Here is a 9,617-nt window from a genome sequence, read left to right on the forward strand (position 1 = left end):
GGAGAAAAGAGGATAAAAGCGATGAGAGAGCAGGAAACGTGACTCCTGACGAACACTCCTCTCTGCAACACCGCCATTTTTTTCCACTTAATATTCTCATCGCCAACATTTATTCCCTCCCAACTTATATCCAATTTATCATCTCTCTCTCTCTTCAATATTTCTGTTTTTACAATAATATCCCCCAAAATCTCCTCTCACTGCACAGTATTATTTCCAAATTTTAAAAAACCTTTATTATATGCGTAAATCCAAAAAAAAGCTCTTTCAACCATACCAATTTAAAAGAACCGCAGTTTATTTGAATTCAATGAAGAAATATAATTGGAGAACGAATATCGACGAGGGAGAAGATTGATAAAGGAAGATTAATAGGAGAGGTGGAAAAAGTATCGGTCGGTGTTGTTGAACAACTTTCAGCGAGCTTTTCATGGATGCGCGTCATTGTCGAGGACTGGCGTGAAAAGGTTTTCTTCAATGACAAATTGATCGCTGACGGTGTTCGTTAACCGGAATGAATAATCGCCAGACCACCGCCTGTCTCAAAGAATCATCAGACGTTTCATCGTGTATATATATACAGAAAGATTCAAGAGCACAGATACATGTAGGTAAATCTCTCTCTCTCCCTATGTATATATATATATATATATATATTTAAAATATTTTCTTCCTTCCAATTATACCCAATTAATTCTCAAGGATTTTTGGAAAAATTCTCAAGAAACAAAAGAAAAGAGAGTCGACTCTCATGGGAGAGAAAAGTTTGAAAGCATTGGTCGTGGGATTGTGGAGGATTGGAGGCAAATTCTTAAATATTGCATAAAGACCGTGAGTGGCGGTACGCAGGTTGCCTTATACGGATCAACGAATAAGACTTTAACTATCTTTCACCGGATGTTCTCCCTGCTGCAGGCACTGGGTCAAAATCAAGGATCTACCCAGCCAAGCGTTTTTCTACGTTCCTTCTTTTGAACTCCTCGTCGCAATAACCGATTAACCCAGAAAAAATGCGAAAAACGTTTCGGATCTATAAATAGAATCGACATGGATAAATTTAATCGAGCGTGGCGATTATGCGTGAGAGATTATAATATGAAATTTCGAGATTACACATATACAGACACAGAGGTTAATGGAATTATTGGGATTTATCCAAGTGGTTGCATGGCTGTGGCTCGTTGTTGTTGGGTGTGGGTGTACGTGTAGAAAGGATGAAGTGCATTTTAGAAGAGTGTTGGTGCTCCGGTTGTACCTGCTCTGGTGCTACTCAGGTAGCCGGACTTGCTGGTGGTAACTGGTGGATACGCCCACGATAATTGTGCCTTCGCTACTCAGCAACTTGCCACGAACTTGAAGCATCGATGAATAATTGAATTCTTAAAATAGATCATAGTCCAATTATATATATATATATATATATATATATATACAATTAAAAAAATTGTCTTTATAGCATAACTCGATAATCCTCTCATGGTCGCAATGCTAATTGTTAATACATATATGTCTAGTTAAAAGGTGGAAAACTAATCAAAGCTGCTTTAATTAATTAGGAAAATAAAACTGCGACAAATTTAAAATCGAATATTGAGTAATTCTATTTTGATTTGTTAAGGACTCTGTGTGGATTGACAATAAAACTTAGCGTATCCTTGAGCTCGTCTGGCAGGTATCCTGTTCTGGGAAGAATTTAGTGGAGGGGGACCGGATCCTGGTGGGTTTGACGCCTACGAAATTCGGCCTTGGAGTAGCCCACGACCGTTCATGGATTTCCACTCGACTCTTAGTCCTGAATTTTCAATCTCGTTGTATCGATCGCCTCTTAATTCTTGCAACAACAAGTGTCGGAAGAGTACCTAAATTTCAGTGAGATATTTCGATAAAATTGAATAAAATGGTGACGTAAGAGGAATAAAAATTATAAGAAGCGATGAGGTTCAGAGAGAAGACGAAAAAGGAAAGGGGTTCAAAATCAAGGTGCGAGCAACTTCAAAGAGTAAAAAATAAGCAATGCTTTGATTTCATTAGATACGAAGTTTTCAAATTATTAAATTGGATCAATTATTTGGAATCATGAGAAGGAAAGGATTAAATGTAAGGAGAAGATTGAGGTGAATGAGAGGGGGGGGGGGGGGGGTGAAAAGAAGAGGAATATCGAAGGAAATTGGTCGAAGGGTGAAAATATTGTGAGTTTATATTCATTGGTGGACGAGAAAAGAGTAGCTGGCGTGTAAATTTCCGTTGGAGGCGGAGTGCTGGAGTCTACCTGGAGGGGGTCAACGGGGTCAAGGCACGCGTGGAGGGCGGGCACACGAAAAAACGTGACGATCCTCACCGCGGAGGGTCTGCTGGCCTCATCCGCGGGCCCAAAATCGTGATTCGTGAGCCCCCCTCTCCCCTCCCCCTCCCTCCATCTCTTCGTCTTACTCTCCTGCCCCAACCTCACCGTCGGACAACCGAGTTTACTTCACCGTCGAATCTCCCTCGATTCCGGATCTCGCTAAATCCTGAGAATTGAATTTTGCTTATTCGTCAAAAATTTCTCCTTCCAATTATTTCCACGTTTGTCTCTTTTTGCGAACTGTGAGTCGAAATAGGCAACTTTTCGAGAGACGATATGGATCGTATTGAAGAGTTCCAGGAAGTATAAGGGGGAGGGGGGGGGATTGTTGTTGGTGATCGAAGAGTCGAAGAAGGTGAGAGAGAGAGAGAGAGATAAGCGTAGGAAACGCGTTTAAAATCATACACGTGGCTCGGTGCGACCTTTGACACGAATGCTACACGCTCTTCCTCTTCTTTCTCCTTTTCTTCTCACATTTCCCCCTCCCCCCTCTTTTTCCTATTCTTACCCGACGAACGACTCTTATCTATTTTCTCAGAGCAGTCTCGTTGCATTAAAGATTAATTAACACATTCTTTCAAAGTAATACTTCATTTTTTATGCAACGTAACACAACCCCCCCTCCTCATTATCATACATAGTGAAACAGCATTGTTGAACGCAAAAGAACAATTTTCCACGCAAATTATGTTGCACATTTTTCACGTGGATCTTTCTCCCTCAATAATATTCCAAATTAATCCTAGCAGCATTCGCGAATTGTTTTCTCGAGCAAATTAAGGTCCACGTTTTCCTCGATTAATTAACCCTTCTCCGATGTACCTAAAATTAATCGTCTTTTTGCACGGGTGAATCGAGTTTTCATGCAAATTTTTCAAGATGCTTTTCATTTCCTCCTGAAATTAATGCTCCTAGCGTTTTCCAATTGATTTTCCACGCGAATCAAGATCAACGTTTCCCTCCGCGTCTTCGCTCCCTTAATTCGTAGGCTCACTTGGAAACCGGTCACAACTCTCGATTCGTTTCAATCGCAAATTAATAGTCGTTGCATTGACGAATTTAAATTTTTCGCATACGTCAAGGCGGCTCGCTTTTTTTCTTCATCATCAATCCACTCCCGGACATCGATTGATAAACTCGACGATCATTCGAGAGCCTCGGATCGATAATTCATTTATTTAAATACCAAGAGAAAAAGACGAATAAGGGCCGTGCGATTGTGTATATAGGTAGCATCTGTGCTCCATCATTTTTTTACTCGTCTCTTCCTGCATCAATTATTATGATTATGATGACGATGACGAGGAGGTGGGGGCGAGAGGCACATGTGCGAATATGCGCACAATGCAAGCTCGAGCGAGTCTTCCGCGCATCCGGGATCACGCATACGCACAAACTGATGCGTCACTCCCCCCCCTCCCCCTCCCACTCCCACCAAATACCAAACCATGCATCATGTAGCGAGGAATATTCTCCGAAACCCCGCGTTCTCCAAAATTTTCATCGATGTTACTGAAAATTTCTATTATTTTCTTCCTTTAATTCCGTAACCTTGCAAGAATAATTCCCATTATCGATCAATTGTGAACGTCGGAATATTTTTTACCAATTGCAAATAATATTTGCCAAACTGATATCGGCCGGTATTTGTTAATGCTACATCAATAATTGTTCATTCGAAACGTCGAGATTCGTGTGTCGTTTATGAGTTGGTTCGATTACCTCGAGGATTGAACGTGGGGGGTGGAAGAGTGGGGGGGGGGGGGGGGGCTGCGTGAGGGGCAAGTACGAACTGGTAGCTGGTCGACCGGTCGGCAAAGGTCAGCCGTTGGTTCCCTTCCGTACAAATCGATTCGTTGGAAAACATACGAGCACCGATACCACTCGACAATTACACGTACCAGTCTAAGCAGGAGTAAGTTTCTACACTGTACATACATACACACTTACGCTCACAACCCAAGCAGGAATAAGCTACTCCATTATGCGAACCCGTACACGTTCCTCCCCCCCCCCCCCCCCCCCCCCACTCTACACTCTCTCAGTAGTAACCGACGGCCGACCAGGAACTTCAGACACCCAACAGTGGCCCCAACATCGCTATCCCTATCTACTTCACGATGAAATTATTTCCACCAGCCACTCACGAACCAATTCATCAAATCCGTTATAACCGAGAAAATTTTCAACCATTCGCACCTTCAACGTTCCGAAAGAAACTATTAATGGAGAATATTCGTATGGCAAATTTATTGTGTAATTAATTAATAAGAAAATTTGATTTGAAAATTTTGCTTGAATAAGTAGAAGAGAATTTTTGTTTTTCGTCGGTGGAATGGAAAAATTGTTTAGAAAATTTGTTGAAATTAGAAGGGTTTTTTTTGGTTTCTACTGGAGGAATGGATAACATTGAATAGTTGGCAGGATTAATTTATTAATTGATTTGGATAAATGGACTTCTGGTTGGAGAGACTGGTTTTAATGAAAATATCTGATTGGCGATAGAGAGCGGTCGATTGGGTCCAGTGTTGCGTGACGAGAAATTGAGAAAAGAGAGCGCCAGGAGAGCTAGACTGGGTCTCTCGCGGAAGTAGATCTCTCACAATCGGCTGAACTCTAGCGGACCGGAAAATTCCGTTCCGAGAACGGCATTGCCTAATTGATGCAGTTTGCCACTCTTAACGAGTTAATTCTCTTCTTCGTACGCGAAAAGATTCTATAATTTAAATGGAAAGTCCTCCTTATAGTTATTTATTATAACACCAGAGAAATAATTAATTATCCACTTATCACACGTATTATGCAATTTTCTAGGAATATTATTTATTAATTAGTGGAAAATTTTATTTTAAAAACGACGTTGAGTAACTGATACACTGTAATAAATTATACAAGGATTATTTACTGCATGCAGTTTTTTATTATCTTTCAATTATAATATTACACTTTGGGAGAGTTTGACTAATTATTCGCTTATCAATTATATTCTTAATTAACCAATGTAATTAAATGCATTATTTAGCTTCACAGGTTCTTATGGGACTTTTCTACTTGTAGGTCGGTTTTAGCTTGCATCGAATAATTTTGTAGGTTTAACTTTGGTGTGTATATATATATATATATATATTATTGGACGTGTTTGGTGATAAGAGATAAGCAGCTTTTTCCATATTAATAATTGACTCTGGTGAAATTGGATGCATTAATTAGTTTATAGAGCGATAATTAAAGGTATGCGTTAAGTAATGAAAGTAGGCCTGAAAAGCAGTAATTTTGCAAGATAACTGTTTATTAATTACGTATGAAATTCGTGAGTAAAGTTGGCTGGTGTTTATGGGACTTTTCTACTTCTAGGTCGATTTTATCTTGCATTGAAAAACTTTGCACGCTTAACTTCGGTATTACTGGACGCGGCTGGCGAGAAAAGATACGGTACCGGCGCTAACGGTGTTGCACCAGGAAGTGAAGAGTACGATCACCGCCCAAGCGTTTCCAGGAATCCGTTCTTTCGCTACGAACGGTCGCCTTTTAGCGTCTCCAGCTGCGATTCTTCTGCTTTCACCAATATCGATCGTAATCTAATTCCAATCATCGTCAACTGCCCCCCCCCCTCTCTTTTTCTGGTTCTCTTTCTCTACTTTTATCAATAACAGTCGTAATCTACTTTTTATCTCAACCAGTTGTGATTCTTCTGTTTCTTAAAATAAAATGTTCAGTTGTTGACTAATCGGTAACTACTAAAATAATTAAATATTTGATATTTAATTTTTTTAAGTATCGCAATATTTTTAAAAAATTATATTGTTGGTTGAAATAGAAACTTGTATACTTATTATGATTAATTATTTCTACAGATTTTATAACGATTGTTTTTGTTTTCTTTTAAATCGCAATTAATGTTTTACAGCTGAACTTTGCGATCTTTAAGATCGAGGATCATTTCTGATTCGAATGTGTTAGTGAAGGTTTAAGAGATGCAGTGAGGTACAATTAAAGTTTCCCACTAGCTTTAAAAAATGAAATATTAATTTGAAATTTGTAATTAGTGATCGATTATTTCTACAGGTTTTATAACTATTGTTTTTGTTTGTTTTTTTATCGCAATTAATCTTTTTCAGCTGAATTTTGCGATCGTTAAGATCGAGGATCATTTCAAATTCAAAATTATTAGTGAGAACTTGAGAAGTGTAATAAAGAAAAATTAAATCATCCCATTATTTTTCAAAATTTATATTATTGATAAAAACAAAAATTTCTATTTAATGATTAATTATTTCTATACAGGTTTTATAACGATTGTTTTCTTTTGCATCGCAATCCTTGTTTTATAGCTGAACTTTGGGATAGTTAAGATCGGTGACCATTTCAAATTTAAATGTATTAGTGAAGGCTGCAAAGGTGCAGTCAGAGGCAAAAACCACAATGAGCATCTTTGTAGCTTTGAAAGAGGATCCTGCAGGTGTAGGTGTATCCATTCGTGGGCGTCGCTTTCTTCGATAAGAGTGAGTCAGGCTTCCTTTCCTAATAAATCTCGGAAAAAAAGAAAGGGAAACGCGTAACTTTTATTTTTGCCAAAATATTTCAACGTTATTCAAATCTCAGTTTAATAAAAGAATGCGAAATGATTTCATTCGTGTCCAATTTGAAACATCCATCTAGAACCGATGTCCTTGTTTAATATAAATCTCGAGAAAAAATGTCAAAGAAAATAATTAGTTATATTTTCAAAATTGTATATTTATACATTTGACTAAATATTTAATTATTTTTCAAATCTGAAAATAATTAAAAACGATACAGAAAGATTGTCGTCACATCCGTTGGTAAATCGATCTGAAATAGGATTCATCTTTTAACAAACAAACAAACAAAAAATAAGCTTAAAAGTAAACAATTGAGTGATTTCGAGATAACATTTATTTTTGTCACCAATTTCAGTATTCTTCGACATTGAATTTGATAATGGGAGATCCGGAATGGGGATTTCCTTCACATCCGGTTGCATATCGACATCGAATGGATTCAGCCAGACTTTTCGTCATCGAATCTCGTTCCGTGAGTGGCTTGTGATTTGAGGTAATTGGGTCGAGCGTCATTATAGTCAATAAAGTGAATTGGTCGCTCGCTCTCTCTCTCTCTCTCTCTCTCGTAACCGGATTCGTCGCCCGATAAGAGATAACAGAATGGCCTACTTGTATCACTAAACTCCAAACACCCGTCTTGCCAAAGTACCAGTTTTCTCTACAAAATAACTCACGTCACTCGAATTAGTAGCTCTATCTCTTTCCCCATAAATTTGCTGTTTAAATAAAACAAAAGAGAGTTGATCAAATTTTATTAATATTGATAAAAAAATTGTGGATCTATATATAGAGTAATTATTAGGAGGCGAAGAAATAAATTCTAGGTTGACGTTGATTGGAATTGCGAAATAATTGAGAATAGGAATAGATTGATGAGAGTTTTGACGGGTAGGATTGAGATTTTTCAAAGGGCTCGTTTATAGGTGGATGAGAGAAAATTTTGTGACGTCGTACGTAGCACTGACAGGAGGGTATTTCTCAAGAGTGGCAGCAGGAGTAACGGAGGAGGTAGGGGTGGGGGAGGTGGCGGAGGCGGGAGGAGGAGGCGCCCGCCCGGGTCTTTGACCGTTTGCTCTGCCAGCTCGGGCAGGTGGCACCCTGGAGTAGCCAGTCACACACGCGTCCTTCTGCAACGTCTCACGCACACCAACCACCATCGACTCTCACCTACACCAATACACTTCTGATTCTGACTTTCTCGGAGTTTCACGCACACCGACACGCACCTCCGTTCAACCTTCCACTCCTTCCACGTGTTCTCCTACTCAGCCGCATAAGAAATCAATTAATTTTATCACAGACTGTAAATTAATTTCATTCATTTCAACGCAAATGCACTTGATCTCCTTCCCATTATTCTCGTTCTCTCATTCTCTCGTAGTAGTATGCTGGATAAAGACATTTGGTTTGAAAATATTTCACTGGTATGCTGCACCGAGGATACATCTTTCTTCGGCTAGAAGTGGATATTATTTTGTTAATTTGCACAATTTTTAAGTGCCTCCTTTTATTTGATCGTGGGCTGGAAGATAAATTGAGACTACACGTAGTTCGGGAAGACTATGTCGTACTCTACTTAATTCTCCCTCAAAACGGATGTGACGTGCGGACGATTTCATTGCAAACTTTCGACGCAGCTCGAGATTAGCTGGAAAGTCCAGCGAAATGCGAGAATCCCCCTGATGACGTCAGAACACATTCAACTATATTTCTTCCAACCTTTAAACTGCATTCATTTTGAAAAAAAAGTAGGCTAAAATTTTAGAAAAATAGTTTCATGGTGGAGTTTTTTTTTAGGGAGAATTATTACTATTGATAAATGGGGAGGGTGTGCAACATATATACTTTATATTAGTAAAATGTTTTTTTCGTCTCCATGGAAAAATATGGCGTTGCCAGATCGCGTGACAATCTCGTTGTCCGTTTGTGTTTATGTTTCCTCGCAATTTCACAGTCCGATGCTCTCAAGCCTTTTGGTATGGCATGGCAGCAATGTGTATCTAGCATGGCAGTGAACGTCTAATTTCCCGGCAATAAAATGTATTTGAGTCTTGTCGCGCGCGCAAAATGCATTATTGCACTTCGACTATAACCTTAACCGTGCAATTACGCGATTCCAGATTGCACGCAAAGTGGGCGTGCATAAAGGATCCGGTGCGAATTTCACGGCAAGACGGGGAATGGAGAAACTCTCCTACCTGATAACGCGAGAATTTTCAACACGCGGTCTCGATCTTGTCGCACCTCTGATAGGGAGTGTAGAAAATCGCAGGTGAAGCTGAGAAACCGATTACATAACCTTCTAACGTACCACGCCTCGTTCTCTCTTCGTTATAATGTGCACATTTCTCGCGATAGTTTACTGACTTACTCATTTCTGATAATATCAATATTTGTTTAACTGGGAAAAAAATTAAAATGCCCAAAAATGGTGTAGTATAAAAGCGAATACAAGTCTGCACGGCGAGGTGCAAAGTGAAGGTGGTCAAAGAAGTTGAGCGATACTATAACCTAAGTTTTCTGACATGACAAACGAAATAACTGCGATTCCGGGAGACTAGAGAATGGGCCGAAAAGTTGCGCAAACTATTCTTAACGCACTTAAAAGACTTTCCACGAAGGAATATCCGATCACACACATGTTTAGCTTGGGTTTGGATTAGATAAACTGTTGTTTATTGATGACCGAA

Source organism: Prorops nasuta, unplaced genomic scaffold (genome assembly GCF_024137725.1).
Source record: "Prorops nasuta isolate Cenicafe-Biocafe unplaced genomic scaffold, Cenicafe_Pnas_1.2 PNAS00003, whole genome shotgun sequence".
Lineage (NCBI taxonomy): Eukaryota > Metazoa > Arthropoda > Insecta > Hymenoptera > Bethylidae > Prorops > Prorops nasuta.